We start from the raw sequence: 20,011 nt of genomic DNA, 5'->3' as shown, positions 1-20,011 counted from the left end.
CCCACTCCTCATCATAATCCAGTAAATAAAGTGGAAAGTGGCAATAGCTGGGCACATGATTGACCTCTCCTGGTTCCATCAAAAATCTTAAGCACTGGTAACAACCTTCAAGGAAACCACAAAAATGCAAACTGCACTTCATCTGCACATGGCAATTTATTACAGGTAGTAAGAAATTGCTATGCCCCATGTAAATCCATATCAAATTTCAAGGTGGACAGTTCAATGTCAAGTTAACAGGAAATGTGTGAGATACACAAGAGATTGTTGGTTGTAAAAAGGCAAACTTTCTGATGACAACTTTTGAACACAGCATAATTGAATAAGTGTCACTTTCAGTAATTAAGTCAATTGTTTGTGTAGCAGCACAGAATATAAAGAAAGACTTGCATTTATATAGCGCCTTTCATGACTTCAGGATATCCCAAAGCCATTTACAGTACTTTCAAAGTGTAGTCATTGTTGTAATATAGGAAACGCAACAGCCAATTTGCACACAGCAAGAGAGAAATATATTTCTACTTACTATTATTACTATTCATACTGCTGCTCATGCATTATCGTTAGAGGTTAAGATTTAGTTTCACAAAGTACAACTACTTTCAGTGAAAGGAAATCTGACCTAAATGCCAACATTGGAGATGAAAGAGTACAATGTGACACAGGGCAGAAAAATCCATGGATGGAAATGTTCTTCAGCAGAACAAAGACAAAATTTGTGCCTATTATTAGTAAACAGTTCCTTCAGCAAAACATCTACTTTAAGCAGAAACAAAAAAAAAGCACTGGAATAGCTTGGCAAGTCAATTGGCAGCTGTTGATAGAAAAAGACAGATTAATATTTCAGACAATGTCCTTTAGAACTGTTCTTTAGTCCTCAGCTGTTTCCAACAGCTTCTTCTTTTGTTTCAGATTTATAGGATTTGTAATTTTTTTCCTCCTATTTCTAGCTACGTGTGGAAGATAATGCAATAGTTGTGTATGGTTTGAATATGTCTGTGGGTATTGTATTAAGATGTGAGAAATATTTGGATCATTTTTCTATCATTTTAATTCCAGCCAAATAAACAGCAAATAAATGTTGTGCTTGACAGAAATAATTCTTAAGTGATTGCGCGCTTTATCAGAGAAAGACTGAAAACTCAATAAAGACCTTGACCACAAACAAGGTCAAGTGGCTGCTCAAATTGTTCATGCCTTGCTACTCACACATGTATGAGGCTCACTAACCTGCTAACCTGCCAGTATTTGCTATTCATTTATCCTTTATCCTACTTTTTATTCCCTCTGCAGAATCAGGCCCCTCAGAGGAAGGCCAGTTGACCCAGCTTGCACACTTACCCCTCTCAGAGATCAGCCCCGGGCTGGGAATGATTGTGAGTTAGTAGGGTCAGCACAGGATGATCTCTCCATTGCAAGTGAGCAGGAGCTGACAGCGGTGCAAATTACCAGCAGAGGACAGAGGCAGCCAAAAGGTCCAAGCATTGTCAAAGAGGGTGGGGATAAAGGCCTCAACGCCGCAGCCTTTAAGCAAAGGATTTTGGAGTTGCAACAAGGAACATTGGACAACTTGCAGGGATTGTCACATCATGGTTTAGAGTATGGAGAGGACCACCTCGATCATATGTGGCATTCTGGTGCAAGGAATGAGTTCTCTGCAGTCTGCCATGGAGCATGTGGTGTTCTCTATAGAAGCTGAGGCCTGCAATGTCACCACCAATTTGATCGAAGGCCAAATTTATGCCACTGGGGCTTTGGCCTCTACTGTCTAATCACAGCAGTGCTGCCAGACTGAGGGACCAAATAAAGAGATGCTTTAATCGGGTCACTGACCCTGCAGTCTTCTCTTATACAAATCAGTTGGAGAGCAGATGATGGACAGACCAATGGAAGTGATACTGCTGTTGTGGAAGCTGCAGATCCTGCCTTCAGTCTCAGGAGGGCAGTGTGCCTATGCCCTCAGCAGACTCCAATCCAATGCCCACACTGGGTCCACCAAGACAGTTGGGCCAGACTGCCCCAGCTGCACTACTCTTCAGTCAGTCCCTCTTGGAGGCCACACTGCTAGAGTAGACCTACCACAAATATCCCGAGTATCCTCATTACCACAAAAACACCCTCCCACCATCTCTGCTGAAGCCACAGGGTAGCACAGTGTAATAGCACTAGACGTAGGAAAAGCACACTTAAGAAAGACATAATTGGGTAGCACCTGGGTGAATATTAATTATAGTGGAATTTCTTTTTACTTTATTAAGAAAATCCTGGGCTTTATTAATAACAGCAAGGAATTTATGTTGAACTTTTGTATGACACTAGTATGCCCTCAGCTGGACTATTGCTTCCAATTCTGGACACCACACTTTAGGAAGGATGTGAGGGCATTGGAGAAAGTGCACAAAAGATTCATGAGAATGGTTCCAGGGATGAAGAAGTTCAGTTCTGAAGATAGATTGGAGAAGTTGGGACTGTTTTCCTTCGAGAAGAGAAGACTTAGAAGAGATTTGATAGAGGTGTTCAAAATCATGAGGGGTCTGGACAGAGTAGATTGGGAGAAATTGTTCCCACTCATGAAAGGATCGAGAATAAGAGGACACAGATTTAAAGTATTTGGTAAGAGAAGCAAAAGCGACAAGAGGAAAAATTGTGTCATGCAGCAAGTGGCTGGGGTCTGAAATGCACTGTCTGAGAGTGTGGTGGAGGCAGCTTCAACTGGAGCATTCAAAAGGGAATTAGACTGTTATAGAAAAAGGAAGAATGTGCAGGATTATGGGAAGAAGGCAGGGAATGGCACTAAGTGAATTGCTTGTTTGAAGAGCTGGCGCCGACACGATAGGCCAAATGGCCTGCTTCTGCACTGTAATAATTCTGTGATTCTGTGCTAGCATCTTTAGTTGTTTTGCTAACCTGCAAAGCTGCTTTTGATGATTTGTTCGTCTAGATCACTAGATCCCTTTGCTCTTCTACCCCATTCAGTTTCTTATTTTCTAAGGTGTAGGTGATGTTTCTATTTTTACTACCAAAGTGCATCACCTCACATTTATCCACGTTAAAGTTAATTTGCCACTAACAGCTCAGACTACAAGTTTTCTAATGTCTGTATTATGTAGCATTTTTCCTCAGTTTGGCATTATCTACAAATTTTGATATTGAGCTACTTATTCCTAAATCCAAATCATTAATGTAAATTATGAATAACAGTGATCACAGCACTGATCCTTGTGGAACACAACTTTTGACCTTGCTTCAAGCTAAATAACTTACTTCAAGCTAAAATAAATTACACCTACTCTCTGCCTTCTACTTTTTAGCCAATTTTCTATCCATTCATCTATTTGACCCGACTCCACAAGCCCTGTCCTTTTTTTAATGAGTCGACCATGCGGCACCTCATCAAAAGTTTTCAAAAATCCAACGATATGACAGCTAACACATTACCTTGTCTACTCTTTCTATTACCTTTTCAAAGAATTCTATCCTGTGAGTTGAGCATACCTAAGTTTTTCAGACTCCATGCTGACTATTTTGCATTATTATTTATGTCCCTAGATGCTCTTCTATCACTTTTTTTTTTAGTATAGATGCCATCTGCAAACTGCTTGATACAAGAATGCACAGATAACTGGTTGATGTCATCACCTGCTGCAACCTGGAATGACCCAGTGACAAAAAGATTTCGAGCCTTTGTAAGCTTAGTGGCCACGCAGTGCATTTGAACTGGAGTCTCCCAACATGTTATTGCTTGGTGAAATTAAGGATATGTTATGTACTTTCTGTAGACACTGTTGCATGCATATTAGTACATTTGTTAACCATCTCTTGGCATTCTTGCACCAGCTTGCTTCCCTCAGTCCCGTTGCTCATGTTCCTCTTCCACCAACCAGATAGGAGTTGTTAGTACTACTACGCTGAAGGGGACTGTGCTCTCTCCTTCCAAATTTACAGCTCTGCAATAACCAGCACTTACTTAAATGTGTATTAAATGATGCAGTAAACTGTGAATGTACCTTTAAATATCCCCAGTTTACTTCCTTTACCACCCACTCTCCTGAGTGGGTCCTTCACTGAGCAGTTTCCTCAATTTTCCCTGTAGAAGTTGTAGCGGGCTCCTATCTACACAATATCACCCCTAGTACTGTTGTCACTTGATACAGATGAACAGGCAATCAAAGTGTCAGCAGAGTCAATGGATTTGCAGTCAGGGCAGTAAAGTAGAGCATTGCCATTTTCAGTCTATAAATGGCCCATTAACACCAGGTGAATCAGGTGACAATTGACCCTGTTGTGTTCCAGTAAGTGTTCATGTGGAATACACTGCCTGTAAGGGTGATGGAAATAGATTCAATCATGACTTTCAACAAGGATAAATACTTGAAAAGGAAACAAAATTCTGGTCTATGAGGAATGAGCAGGGGAATGGGACTAATTGGATAGCTCTTGTAAAGTGTTGGCACAAGCATGAAGAATGATCGCTTTCTGTACTGTATCATTCTTTGATTATAGAATTCACACATTGTATCCACAGGTGTCATACAATTACAGTTACTGATTCATGACCAACAAAAGTCTGAGTGGAAACACATTTTTGATGATGTAATGTGAAAGAGTACTGACTGGTCAGTTTAGAAAGTGCCAGTAAAAGCCAGTGCTTTTCTCTCTCTCTCTATTACTGGAACTCTCACCATCCTTTTTCCCACACCTCCTGACTGCTTTCATGACTTCAGTGCTGAAGTGTGTATCAGTGCTACACCTCTGCTGGTTGCATTTTCCATACCTCATGTCAAACCCATGATAATCCAGTTAAACAAGACAGATTTTAGGAATGACATCTGGGAGTGGGAAAACAGCATGTCATTTGCTCATAACATTTTTGGGGGAGGAAATATACAGCAAGTCTGGCAGCATCTGTGGAGAGAGAAGCAGAGTTAACGATTCAGGTCAGTGACCTTTCATCAGAGCTGGCAAAGGTTAGAAATGTAATAGGTTTTAAGCAAATAAAGCGGCCGTGGGGCAAAAGGGAACAAAAGAGGTGTTGATCGGGCAGAGGGTCACAGAGAATAACTGACAAGGAGGTCATGGGGCAAAGGCAAAGGAAAAGAGTGTGTTAATGGTGTAGTGAAAGACAAAGTGGTAGTGCAGAGAGGCTGTTAAATGACAGAATAATGAAAGCCCTAGCCAAACATGAAAAAAAATGGGCAGGCACATGGTAAAAAAAAAATTGAATGATGAAACAAACTAAAACAAAATAAAATAAAAATAAAAAATAAAAATAAAAAAGGGGGGCCAGCCATGCTCTGAAATTATTGAACTCAATGTTCAGTCCGGTAGGCTGCAGCGTGCGGCCTACCTAACTGGTAAATGATATTCTGTTCCCCGAGCTTGCATTGATGTTCACTGGAACACTGCAACAAGTCCAAGCCAGAGATGCAGGCATAAGAACAGGGCGGTGTGTTGAAATGGCAAGTGACAGGAAGCTCGGGGTCATGTTTTCGGACTGAGCTAAGGTGTTCCGCAAAGCGGTCACCCAATCTGCGTTTGGTCTCCCCAATGTAGGGGAGACCACATTGTGAACAGCAAATACAGTATACTAAATTGAAAGAAGTACAAGTAAATCGCTGCTTTACCTGAAAGGTGTGTTTGGGGCCTTGGATAATGAGGAAAGAGGAGTTAAAGGGGCAGGTATTACACCTGCTGCGATTGCATGGGAAGGTGCCGTGGGAAGGGGACGAGGTGTTGGGGTTAATGGCGGAGTGGACCAGGGTGTCGTGGAGGGAACGATCCCTTCAGAATGCTGACAGGGGAGGGGAGGGGACGATGCGTTTGGTAGTGGCATCACGCTGGACGTGGCGGATTTCCAGCATCTGCAGTATTTTGCTTTTATTTATTATATTGGTCTGTACCAATCTGTTTATGGCCTGCTTGTTATCAACACAATGACTTGAGAAATGCGCTGAGTTATATTAAAATGTTTTTTTTCTTTACATGTTTCTTTTGAATGCATTTTCATATTTTCCCTGGGTCTTCCCAGGACATATACCATCCTCAGCCAAAATGGTGGATGGGCTGGTCTAATGATACTTCACAGAATCTGGCTTCCAGAGGATGAATAGTTAATAAATTCCAAAGGATTTTCTGTGGTATTACTCATGCCAGATGAAAATATACAATTTTATAACTTTTAGAACAAGTACCAAGTAACATATAACATACTTTCTATTATTGTTGAGTAGCTATGGCACATTTTACAGACAATAAATTAGAAATAAATTGAGCCTCTATCACTTTTTGTTTACACAGCAGGTGGTAATGACCTGGAACTCGCTGCCCACATGGGTGTTGGAAGCGGAGACAATCAATGACTTCAAAAGGAAATTGGATGGCCAGCGAAGGAAATAAACTTGCAGGGTTACGGGGATTGAGTGGGGGAATGGGACTGATTGGATAGCTCTGTGGAGAGCCGGCATGGGCTTAGTCAGCTGAATGGCTGTAAATAACTCGATGGCTCTTCCTGTAACTGTGTCTCTTCATGTTTATGGCTCTCTTGGCCGGATCTTGTTGGCCCACCGCCTAAATGGAGGCCGCCCGCATGGGACCCGTGTCACCACGCCGCCGTGATTCTGCAATGGGCGGCCACTTAACATGCAGACGGCAGCCACCCCCCTCAACCACTTGGCAGGGGCAGCATCGGTGGCACTGTGAATGGCGTCACCTGATGCGGGAGCAGGTGCTGGCGCCATTTTTAAAAGGCTGCCAGCCCTGCAAACAAAATGTAGAGTTGGCCCCATCACCCTTCCCATCCTCAAAATAATGCAGAGTTGCCTCCTTCCCCACCCCCCCATCTATATACAGAATGCAGAGTTGACCCCTTCCCCTCCTCGGTGGTGCCAGCGTCTCGTGGACAGGAAAGTGAAGGCACATGAATGCCGCACGTCGAGCTCAAGATCGGGAACGAATGGGAAGATTGTGGCGGATGACATTGAAAATTATGCAGAGAGGTATTTCAAATATTTAAACTAGGGTCCTATCACAGAGCGGCGGAGGAGCCGCCCGGAGTTTCCCCGTCTCCAACAACCCCAGCAATCCCGGCATGGTGGCCACTGCCGCTCCGATTCTCCAGCTACCCCCCCCTCCCACCACAGAAGCCGTTGTCAGGAGGGCAACACGATCCAGCCCTCTATTTCTTTTTGTCTCCATTTCTTTATCTTTGTCTCCCACTTTTTCTCTTTCCCTCTCCATCTTTATGTATGCCTTTCACAGATCTGTCATTTCAGATTTTCTGGACATGCTCTTGCCCTTTGTGCAAGGGTGGCACAGTGGTGCAGTGGTTAGCACCGCAGCCTCACAGCTCCAGCGACCCGGGTTCAATTCTGGGTACTGCCTGTGTGGAGTTTGCAAGTTCTCCCTGTGTCTGCGTGGGTTTCCTCCGGGTGCTCCAGTTTCCTCCCACATGCCAAAGACTTGCAGGTTGATAGGTAAATTGGCCATTATAAATTGCCCCTAGTATAGGTAGGTGGTAGGGAAATATAGGGACAGGTGGGGATGTGGTAGGAATATGGAATTAGTGTAGGATTAGTATAAATGGGTGGTTGATGGTCGGCACAGACTCGATGGGCCGAAGGGCCTGTTTCAGTGCTGTATCTATAAATAAAATAAAAAAGTCTGTCATAATCTCTATCCTTTTTTATACATCTCTCATACATTTTTTATCTTTCTTTTTCTTTCTCCCTCTTGCTCTTAAAGTCTTTCTTTCTGTGTGATGGTACTCTGCATACCTCACCCGTTTTCTCTGTATGCCTATTTTTCATTCTTACTGCAATGTGTTTGCTCCAAAATGTATTAACTAAATAAAAGCAGTGGCCATTATATATGATGACACAAAAACATTATGAAAATATTGTGATACAGGAAGCAAGAGTAATGTGGGCAGGAAATGTGTGCCACATGCAAGCAAGCATTTTAATATATAAATATAGATCAAACAATATATTATTTTACAATAATTTGGCAGTCAGTAGAAGGGTCACTGACCCGAAACGTTAACTCTGCTTCTCTTTCCGCAGATGCTGCCAGACCTGCTGAGTGATTCCAGCATTTCTTGTTTTTGTAACTTTCCTTCTGTTTTGTTTTGATGTCATAAACTCTTACAATTTTCTATATGAAAAACTGAAAATCTAAATGATAGAAATATAATTGAATAACGTATAGGAAATCAGAATGAAAAATAACAGCAATGTAGTCAATGTGCAATAAAATAAAGCTTCCATTTAAATCAGGTGGTATAATAGTTAAAGTTGCATGTCCATCAGTGCCTGACATAGCACTCACCAAAACAAAACTCATGGAAATGCAATATAACTACCTCCACATACTGTAGTACAATTTAGGACCATAACAAAGCTTTGTGTTCAGGTAGCATATCCTTTTACTTGTCACCTGTGCCTGAAAAGAACTTGCATTTATAAGGTGCCTTATTACTTTCTTAAGACATCGCAAAGTGCTTTTCAAAAGTTCAGTCACTGTCCTAATGTGGGTAAATGCAGCAAGCAATTTGCAAACAGCAAGATCCCATAAACAGCAAATGATTTGAATTACCACACAATTTTTTTTGCAGTTTTGGCTAAGGGAGGCACGCTGGTCAGGACAACTAGTGGGGGCTAAATTTGATAGCCCCAGAAACTGGGCACAGGGATCGTGATACACACTTAACTCTTGTCTGTTCACTGCATTGCAGGCTGCACACCAACTTTGGGCTGATTCCTGTATTAAATGATTGCAGTGACCAGCCACTGCTAACTGTGCTGTTGGTTGGCTGGACTGCTGAGTAGGAGGTCAATATCATGAATGGCTAGCACAAGTTAAAGCTAGCTGGCAGATCTTAAAGGGGAGGTGCATTGTGACTACAGCAAGTGCCGGGAGTTCTTTGTGAGCTGAATATGGCTTGTGAAACATTGAATAATGGCACAATATGGGAGAGTGTGGGCTCCAAGGATTTTGGATGGTGCACTGGAGATCTTACTGTAGGAGGTGCAAAGGAGAAGAACTGTCCTGTATCCACAGAGGGCCAGGAGGCCCTCCAGACACACGCTCAAAAGGCAATGGAAGCAGATAGCCATGGAGGTCACTGTCAGGTGTCAAGTCCCAAGGACCTGGATGCAGTGCAGCCAGAAGTTCAATTACCTTGCATCAGCGGTCAAGATCAGCGAATGCATCTTCAAATGCAATATCCTACCAACTGCAACACTAGCTTCAGACACTGCTTATCAGGACTCATACCTGACATTCATATGCTTCACCTCACCCGGACACACTTAGCACAAGGGCAAATTCAACCATGACAGCCCAAACAGATTGCACAGCAATCACTGACACATTTCCCTCTTCCCTGCAGGACAGCGTGGCGTGCACAACTGGAGGCAAGAGAAGTAACCGGACAGGGTCAGGTGCACTTGCATGTCCTGACCTGCATGGAGGAGACAGTGTAGGCCATTACTGGGATGCCCATTGCTGAGGCTGTGGCCAGTGATGCAACTGCAACCATCAAAGATGACAGTATCCTCATATCTAATCCTCTTTCTCACATTCCACCTCCCCTGGAATCCCATACTCTGTTCTGATTTACAAGCTGCAGATAGTGTAAGCATGCACATCTTACTTTCCCTCACTCCCCAGCCCACAACCTTACCCTTGTGCCTTTCTCTTTTTGGTACCCAAGAGGTGTTTCCTGGCCAAGCAGTGGAGGAACAACAAGAAGACAGTGATGATGAAGACACAGCACCGTCACTTGATTTCACACTTGAAGCCACTTGCTCAGATACTGACAATGTACATAATTTAGAGGATAGCATAGAGGTGGGATTTGCAGGTGGTGAGACACTGGTTATTAGTGGTCTGCAGCCAGGCAGGGGCAAGGATACAACAGATGCTAAGTCCCTGAGGTTGAGGTCGCACACGAGTTCTGCTGCAAAGGGCTCAGATGAGCAGCTGTGCTGCAGAACTAGCCGTGCCCCTAGTCAAGCTGTTCCAATACAGCACTGGCATCTACCCAATAAGGTGGAAAATTGTCCAGGTATGTCCTGTCCACAAAGTGCAAGATAATCCAATTCGGCCAATTATCACCCTATCACTTGACTCTCGATCATCGGCAACGTGATAGCTATGGTACCTTCCATCAAGCGCCATGTAAAAAGCAACAACCTGCTCATGATGCTCAGTTTGGGTTCTGCCAGGACCACTTGGCTCCAGACGTCAATACAGCCTTGGTCCAAACATGGACAAAAGGCTGAACTCAGGAGGTGAGGTGAGATTGATTGCCCTTGATATCAAGGCAACATTTGACCGAGTGTGGCATCAAGTGGCCCTAGCCAAACTGAAATCAATGGGAATCAGGGGAAAACTCTCCACTGGTTGGAGTCATACCTAGCACAAAGGAAGATGGTTGTGGTTGTTGGAGGTCAATCATCTCAGCCCCAGGACATTGCTGCAGGAGTTCCTCAGGATAGTTTCCTAGGCCCAACCATCTTCAGCTGCTTCATCAATGACCTTCCCTCCATTATAAGGTCAGAAGTGGGGATGTTTGCTGATGAACGTACATTGTCCAGCACCATTCGCAACTACGCAGATACTGAAGCAGTCCATGTCCATATGCAACAACACTTGGACAACATTCATGCTTGGGCTGATAAGTACCTAGTAACATTCGCACCACACAAGTGCCAGGCAATGACAATCTCCAACAAGGGAGAATCTACCCATCTCCCCTTGACATTGAACAATATTACTATTGCTGAATCATCCATTATCAACATGCTGGGGGGTTACCATTGACCAGAAACTGGATGGAGCAGCCACATAAATACTGTGGCTACAAGAGCAGGTCAGAGGTTGGGAATTCTGCAGCGAGTAATCCTCCTCCTGACTCACCAAAGCCTGTCCACCATCTGCAAGGCACAAGTTAAGGGTATGATGGAATACTTTCCACTTGCCTGGATGAGTGCGGCTCCAACAACACTCAGGAAGCCCAACACCATCGAGGATAAAGCAGCTCACTTGATCGGCACCCCATCCACCACCGTAAACACTCACTCCCTCCACCACTGACGCACATTGGTAGCATGTGTACCATATACAAGATTCACTGCAGCAACTCACCATGCCTCCTTAGACAGCACCTTCCAAAGCTGCGACCTCTACCACCTAGAAGGACAAGGGCAGCAGACGCATGGGAACACCACCACCTAAGTTCCCCTACAAGCCACACACCCCCATCCTAACTTGAAACTATCTCGCTGTCCCTTCACTGTTGCTGGATCAAAATCCTGGAACTCCCTCCCTAACAGCCCTGTGGGTGTACCCGCACCAGATGGGCTGCAATAGTTCAAGAAGACAGCTCACCATCAAGGGCAATTAGGGATAAGCAAGAAATGCCAGCCTTGCCAGTGATGTCCACATCCCGTGAAACAAATTTTAAAAAAGTTTAATGGGGCAGCCTATGAATGAAGGCTGATGGTTATGCACAACGAAATGCTGGGTGCATTCGGAAGTCTGCTAGAAAACCTGTGGTCAATGTCCAGAAGCATGGAGGAGTTCAGCACCAACTTGGCACAAGGCTTTGTGCAGAATTTAGAGCCCACTCTTTCTAGAATGCAGCCATCATCTCAGAGCCGATTTTTTCCATTTCCAATGCAGCACAGTTTCCACCAAATGTCTGAGTTCTGCAGTGAAAGCTCAGATTGAAGTCATGCGTGCTGCCACGAAAACTCAGACTGCCACCATCATTGTTGTGAATCACAGTATTCAAAGAAACTTGCAGGGTGTCACAGCAGTCCAGCAATCTGTCCTCTAATAGATTACTAAAATTGCAGAGGCAGCACCCAGGTGAGTGGCAATGGCTCCGTGCAGCAATATCATGCTGTCCTCTTTCAGGAAGACAGCATTCATCCTCCCACCCCTGCCACATTGCCAGTTCTCTTGCTGTTTTCTGTCAGCTAGCCGACCTAGACTACTGCCGCCCATGCCAAGAGGGTGCAATCCATAGCTGGGCCTTCTAGGCCCTGAGCTGCCCACGGTCATCCTCCAAAGCCAGTCTCCCCCACTGAAAGTTAGCTGTCTTCCACCAGCCATGCTGTGGCCACTGCGTAGGAGCGCTAGGACAGGCAAAGGTACATGCAAGACAGGAATTAAGGGAATGCACAAGGGTGCTTTGTTGACTTTTGTATGCAATATGGCATAGTTTCATTTATAAATTTGGTTTGGAATATTTATTTTGTGGTGGCTTTTATATTTGCTGTGATGGTCAGTAACAGAGGGAAGGTAAGGTTTGGAACTGTTGATGAACGGGGAATTGGGTTTGCAGTTACTGATATCACACTTGAATGAATTCTGTCTAGGTTGCCTCCTCTTCATGGTCCTCCTGCTGAGCTCCTCGCCATATAGCTGGTGGCAAGGGCTGTAGCTCATGATAGGTTTCTGCAGCATGCAGCAGACCACCACAAAACTTGACACTCACTCTGCTGAGTACTGCAGTAATCCTCCAGAGCGGTCCAGGCAGTGGAAGCATTGCTTAAGCACGCTAAAGGTTTGCTCCATCACATTTCATGTGGCAGCATGACTTTCATTGTATGCTCACTGCACATGTGTGCATGAGTTGTGCTGCCATATGATCAGTGGATAGCGCTTGCTGTCCAGTAGCCACCCTCTGGTTTGCAGTGGTGGTTCAAATGTTCCTGGCACAGTGGACTGCCACAGAATGAAGGCATCATACCTGCTGTCAGCACACCAGTCATTAACCTGCATGGTTTTCTGTATGGTCACACATCAACTGGACTCTGAGGGAGTGGCATCCCTTTTGGTTGCGATGTAGGGCAGAGCTGACAGGTGGTGTCTGCAAAGCAACGTGTGTACAGTCAATAACACCCTGCACGATGGGGAAGCCTACAATCCTAGCAAAACCACATGCTCATTCCGAGTGCTTCTCTCTGGCAAGAGAGAATGAAATGTCGTTCTCACTCAATGAATAGAGAGCGTCTGTTACCTTCCTCAAGCAAAAGTGGATGACAAACTGTAAGCTGTGGCAAACATCTCCAGCTTCTGTCTGGAAGGAACCAGATGCATAAAAGTTCATCATCATGGACACCTTCACAGCCTCTGTCAATGCGGTCCTCGCCCTGCTCTGACATTGCTGTTGTAGCTGCAGCAGGTGCACATACTCACCAAACCACAGACATCTCACACATTGTTTGCCGCTGAGGTTCGGGTAAGAGAGCTGTCCCGCAGCACCCTGGGCAGATATGGCTTCCTACTGAGAACCTTTCTACCCCGTCCTCCTTCTCCCTCTCAGAGCTTGTCCTGCTCTGCGTGGCCTCTGTTCATTCTCCAAGACATACTGTATTACAAGGAGAATGGCCGCTAATACACCCATGTCTGGTACCAACTGTTTTGTGTCGATCCCTTGAAGTCAGCAAAAACATCTTGAGCACCTGTCACTCACTCCCTGTAGACTTTGGCAACTTAAAACAATTATAGAAAGCATCAAATACTTGCAGAATTGAAGCAACACACAGAAGAAAGCAACTAACCTGAAAGTAGTTGATGATCCCCTGAAATAGCACTGTCAGGCAGTCCTTCCTTCTGCTGAGCATGTGTTCGGCTGTGTGAGGTTAAGAGAGGGTGTTAGCTGGAGCATTGAGCCTCAAGATGGCACCGCTGAATTCAACTCAGTGTAGCACATTGATTGACGGCCATGATCGGCCTGGCCTGCGTACTTCCAGTGACCATTCACTGCGTGCATGCCAACATCTTCACCAATATGGCATCTCGTGTGACTTGCCCAAAGGTCTGTACACACACCACAGAAACTATTTTTGACATCAAGCTTCACCCATTGCACCAAACAATGGGCGCTACTGATCTGAATTTGGTGCCATTGACCTTTGAACACTTTTACACAAACACTTCAGCACATATGCAAGATTAAATGTAATTTATTTCTGATGCACCTTTTCCTTTCCAATTTTTTCTTTCATTTTCTCCCATGCCGCTCCTGGTCTGACGGCAATGACTCATGCTATGATACTTCCAGCGGGGAGCACTGGCTTGCAAACAAAAGAGAGCACCTGATCAATTTTTGTCCTTGATAGCCAGAAGTGCCAAAGGCAACTGTAATATTCTTTCTGTCTTTGCTGTTAACACACTAAGTCAGCACACTAATTCCCGTCTGAGTGATCTGGCATGATTTGTACAGAATACATTTAAGCCTGAGCCACACGGATGTGAGTTATAACTATGAGCAGACACACATTTACCTTACTTTACCTGCAAGTACTCTTCTTCTCCTTCTTTGGCCTCCTTATCTCGAGAGACAATGGGTAAGTGCCTGGAGGTGGTCAGTGGTTTGTGAAGCAGCGCCTGGATTGGCTATAAAGGCCAATTCTAGAGTGACAGACTCTTCCACAGGTGCTGCAGATAAAATTGGTTGTTGGGGCTGTTACACAGTTGGCTCTCCCCTCACGCTTCTGTCTTTTTTCCTACCAACTGCTAAGTCTCTTCGACTCGCCACTCTTTAGCCCCGCCTTTATGGCTGTCCGCCAGCTCTGGCGATCGCTGGCAACTGACTCCCACGACCTGTGATCAATGTCACAGGACTTCATGTCACGTTTGCCGACGTCTTTAAAGCAGAGACATGGACGGCCGGTGGGTCTGATGCCAGTGACGAGCTCGCTGTGCAATGTGTCCTTGGGGATCCTGCCATCTTCCATGCGGCTCACATGGCCAAGCTATCTCAAGCGCCGCTGACTCAGTAGTGTGTATATGCTGGGGATGTTGGCCGCCTCGAGGACTTCTGTATTGGAGATACGGTCCTGCCACCTGATGCCAAGGATTCTTCGGAGGCAGCGAAGATGGAATGAATTGAGACGTCGCTCTTGGCTGACATACGTTGTCCAGGCCTCACTGCCATAGAGCAAGGTACTGAGGACACAGGCTTGATACACTCGGACTTTTGTGTTCCGTGTCAGCGTGCCATTTTCCCACACTCTCTTGGCCAGTCTGGACATAGCAGTGGAAGCCTTTCCCATGCGCATTGTTGATTTCTGCATCGAGAGACAGGTTACTGGTGATAGTTGAGCCTAGGTAGGTGAACTCTTGAACCACTTCCAGAGTGTGGTTGCCGATATTGATGGATGGAGCATTTCTGACGTCCTGTCCCATGATGTTCGTTTTCTTGAGGCTGATGGTTCGGCCAAATTCGTTGCAGGCAGCCGCAATCCTGTTGATGAGACTCTGCAGACACTCTTCAGTGTGGGATGTTACTGCAGCATCGCCAGCAAAGAGGAGTTCCCTGATGAGGAGCTTCCGTACTTTGGTCTTCGCTCTTAGACGGGCAAGGTTGAACAACCTGCCATCTGATCTTGTGTGGAGGAAAATTCCTTCTTCTGAAGACTTGAACACATGTGGGAGCAGCAGGGGGAAGAAGATCCCAAACAGTGTAGGTGCGAGAACACAGCCCTGTTTCACGCCACTCAGGATATGAAAGGGGTCTGATGAGGCACCGCTGTGCTGAATTGTGCCTTTCATATTGTCATGGAATGAGGTGATGATACTTAGTAGCTTTGGTGGACATCTGATCTTTGCTAGTAGTTTGAAGAGACCACATCTGCTGATGAGGTCAAAGGCTTTGGTGAGATCTATGAAAGCAACCTAGAGGGGCATCTGTTGTTCGCGGCATTTCTCCTGTAGCTGGCGAAGGGAGAACAGCATGTCAATGGTGGATCTCTCTGCTCGAAAGCCATACTGTGCCTCAGGGGAGACACGCTCAGCCAGCTTCCCTGAGCAGGGAGATTCCACGGTAGTTGTTGCAGTCACCGCGGTCACCCTTGTTCTTAAAGGGTGATGATATTGGCATCGCGCATGTCCTGTGGTACTGCTCCCTCATCCCAACACAGGCAAAGAAGTTCATGGAGTGCTGAGAGTATAGCAGACTTGGCACTCTTGATTATTTCAGGGGTAATGCCGTCCTTCCCAGGGGCTTTCCCACTGGCTAGAGAATCAATGGCATCACTGAGTTCCGATTTTGTTGGCTGTTCGTCCAGCTCATCTATGACTGGCAGAGACTGGGCTGCATTGAGGGCGGTCTCAGTAACAACATTTTCCCTGGAGTACAGTTCTAGGTAGTGCTCCACCGAGCAGTCCATTTGCTTGCATTGGTCAGTGATTGTGTCCCCTGATTTAGACTTCGGGGGGGGTGCGATCTTCTTGATGGTTGGCCCAAAAGCTCTCTTCATGCCATCATACATTCCTCTGATGTTTCCAGTGTCAGAGGCCAGCTGGATACGACTGCATACGTGTTGCCAGTAGTCATTTGCGCAGCGCCTGGCTGTTCTTTGTGCAGCGCTTCTGGCTGCTTTAAGTGCTTCGGATGTTAACTCGCTGGGGGCTTTCTTGTAGTTCAACAGTGCAATGCGCTTAGCAGCTATGACAGGTTCCAGCTCTTCAAAGTGAGTTTGAAACCAATCTGCATTCTGCTTCTCACATTTGCCATAGGTGGTCATAGATGGCGTCTCTGATGTGGGCCCACTTGGTCTCTGCATCCCCTGAAGGAGTGTTTTGAAGGGCTTTTTCAAGTGAATTTAGAAACTTATGTAACAGCTGTAGATAAGAAATTCTGTTAGTGTTGATGCGCGGGCAGCCCTTCTGCTTGGAGTGATGCAGCTTCTTTGGTTTGAGTGTAACCTTGCTCCTTGCTGCACAGCAGCGAGTGGTCGGTGTCGCAGTCCGCACTGTGGAAGCTGCGTGTGATTTGAACGCTGTTTAAAGAGGCTCGCCTTGTGACGATGAGGTCCAGCTGGTGCCAACGACGTGATCTTGGGTCTCTCCATGAAACCTGGTGACAGGGTTTAGTATGAAAGAACGAGTTGGTGATGCAGAGGTTGTGATAGGTACACAACTCCAGCAGTCTCTGTCTATTCTCATTCATCCTTACAATGCCATAGTGCCCAAGGCAGGAGGGCCATGAGTCATGGTCGGCCCCAACCCTGGCGTTAAAGTCCTCCAGCAGGAACAAATGTTCGGTATTGGGAATGCTACTAATGATATTATGGAGTTCCTCGTAGAACTGATCTTTAACATCAGGGGGGGAGCAGAGTGTTGGAGCATAGATGCTGAGTAGGTGTACTGGACCAGAGGCGGTGAGCAGTCGGATGGACAGTATGCGTTACGAGCTATTTGAAGGTGGCTCTATCATGCTGAACAAAGAGTTTCTGATGGCGAAGCCCACTCCATGCTGTCTTGGTTCTTCAGGATCCTACCCTGCGAGAAGAAGCTGTAGTTTTGCTCTCTTAGAGATCCGCTCACAGGGAAGCGTGTCTCCTGAAGTGCTGCAATGTCAACATTGAGTCTACTGAGCTCGTTGTTAATGATGGCAGTCTTCCGAGAATCCCTGCCGGACGCCTCCCCCCTTCCCCCCTAGCACCCCCTTCCCAGCTCACCCCCCCGCACCCACTCCCCCCTCGCACCCCCTTCCCCTGCATCCCGTGCCCCTTGCCCCATCTTCCCCTTGCACCCCCCTTCCCCTGCACCCCCTTCCCAGCTCTCCCTCGCACCCCCTCCCCCCTCTCACCCCCTTCTCCCCACCTCCTCCCCCCGGCATCCACCGCACCCTCTTCCCCCCGCAGCCCATCCCCCCTTCCCTCTCCCTCCATGAAATCACACAGCTTACTTGTTAGCTCCTATCCCTGAGCAGGGGCCCTAACAACCCCACTGCCTTGTGGGCGGCTCGGGAGAGGCAAAGGCTAAGGGCATAAACCCGAACAGAAAATCCGGAACGGAACCCTGAAGGCGGTCATGCGTCACCTTTGGCATGTTTCCGGCAGTTCCTGCAGCCATATCGTTGCCAAACGTCATGCTCTGCACTCCTTTGGACCCAACAGGAAGGCCGAGAGGGGGGTTTTGACGTTTGGGCAACTCACAACCTCCATACATTTGCCCAGGCATGCGCCATGGAGAGGTCACTCCATAGTCGCCTCACAGCGACCAAAACAACACGGAAGGCAGCAATTGCACTCAATTGGCGTAGAGATTGGGCGCCATGGGGTGCCTTTATCGGTGGGAGAGGTCATCACATCTCACTGGACAGCTACCGCCCGCCTCAAACTGGGCAGCCCTTGGTCAGTAAGGTTCTGTCCCACCACAGTCCACCTGCTTCAATGGGTGCTTGGAGCTCAGGGTCATTGCCCGACAAGTGATCTGTAACACCGCACCAAACAGCACGACAAAAAAAGGAAAGAAGGTACCAGCCCTTCGTTTTGCAAGCTGGAACGTCAGAACTATGTGTCTTGGCCTTTCGGAAGACCTGGAAGTGCTATTGACTGGATAATCCAAAGGGTCAGTGCATCATGTGCCCAATCTGGATAATCACCTGACCTGGAGCTGTCAGATGTCCTTATTCTTTTTTCTGTTAATTATAATTTGGGCAAAATACAATTTAGAAAGAAAACTGCAAATCATGAGCAGAAGGAGCAAATGGAAGAAAATAACAATACATTTTCTACAAATCCTTAGTTACCTCTTTCAACTAACATGTTCGTAAATAATTCCATCAGTAGTTGCTGTGAAGATGTGTTTGATTACTAACCGTCATGTGACTGTTCATGAATTTAAATAAAGGCCACCTGTGATTGCATGAAAAACATGACTGGACAACATAGCAATAAAGAAAGAAAATATACTATTACAAATGATTTCACTATTTTTAAAACCAGAAAATATCATACCTTACCAATGAAGGGTTACTGCCTTATGAGACAACTCCCTTGTCTCTTGCCTTCTATGCAATGCTGCATTTCAATATAAGCCTCAGCATTGAGTGCTTTAACATCAATGAGGTAATACTACAGCTGTGGAAGGTAGGGGTAGGAAAGTGTCACATTACCAAAAACATTTGAAAATGATTGTAGCCAGGTGTCAGAGGGCAATGGTGAATTCTTTCTCTGCTAAGATGATGGAAAATGCATTCTTAATCCACTGAAACTGTTTCCAATCATCTGCTGTGATGTAGAAGGATGCATTGGGATTTGTGGACCCAGAAAGAGTTGATTTTTCATTCCATGGTCAATAAACAACCTTTGTGCTCATATTGGTAAGATTAATAAGGCTAGCATAACCACTTGGGACTTGTTGTCTAAATTGAGACTCTCATATCAGTATGAAACAGTTTTTCTTTTAATAATATCTAGCTGCCTTTTTCAATTTGACGTAGCTAAACAGATAGATATGATTGTGCTCACTGCAGTAAAGCACAAGGCTGTGCAAATGTACAATGCACCCAACATTCACCTTAAAACCTATTATTACTGCTGCCTAATTGTAATATGGAGAAGGTTTGATATTTCCTGGAGTTAAAACCGTGCAATAACAAATGAAATTCTTAGTTATTTGATCTTCGCTGTTGGAATACGTGAGGCAAGAAAATTGAGTGGAATTAGATCTGTAGGACTATTGAGAATCGTTTGCTAGTTAAGTAGTTATTAACTTATAAATATGGCAATTTAGCAATTCTAGGTGTGAACTGTTGATAACAACTAACCAATACCAATCTCCAGTCTGATTTGGTTGGTCAAGATGAGGCAATGTGATACATTAGTCCCACAGTTGTAGCTGTTCATTTAGTGCTGGATAATTTAAACATAGAATTCACATACAAGTTCAATACAGATGCGAAATGAAAGGAAAATGTTTCGGAATCTATATTGGCAGAATATACATTTTGTCTAATAATTGTTACAACTGTTCTACTGTGGACACTGAGCTGAAATTAATGTTGCCGCCGCTGTGATGGCAGCAGACGCGAACAATGGCGGTTCGCCTGTGTGGAGCCATGGCGATATTCAGCCTGGCGGCTCATTTAAATGGCCGGAGCAGACTGGCCCCGCATCCCCCACCCATGACATGGAGGGGGCAGGCGGTCTGTCCCCGGCAATGATGTCAGGCGCCACTGCGCAGGCGCCGACGCCATTTTTAA

At 45.7% G+C, this 20,011-nt stretch overlaps 1 long non-coding RNA gene across 2 annotated transcripts in view; it reads right to left on the bottom strand.

Moving 5' to 3' along the window:
- LOC137384095 (uncharacterized) overlaps positions 1 to 18,844 on the bottom strand; it is a 65,144-nt gene extending 46,300 nt beyond the window's left edge. The window contains exons 1-3 of one of the 2 annotated variants that reach the window (XR_010977525.1): positions 18,765 to 18,844; positions 13,575 to 13,645; positions 12,786 to 12,880 (exon numbers count right to left, since the gene is read on the bottom strand). This is a non-coding gene — a long non-coding RNA (uncharacterized lncRNA). Of the gene's footprint in view, positions 1 to 12,785; positions 12,881 to 13,574; positions 13,646 to 18,764 lie in introns of those variants that run through there. The other variant, XR_010977524.1, reaches the window with a different exon arrangement.
- Positions 18,845 to 20,011: the final 1,167 nt, after the last annotated feature.

Source organism: Heterodontus francisci, chromosome 25 (genome assembly GCF_036365525.1).
Source record: "Heterodontus francisci isolate sHetFra1 chromosome 25, sHetFra1.hap1, whole genome shotgun sequence".
NCBI lineage: Eukaryota > Metazoa > Chordata > Chondrichthyes > Heterodontiformes > Heterodontidae > Heterodontus > Heterodontus francisci.
This window is presented reverse-complemented; position numbering and strand designations above follow the sequence as displayed.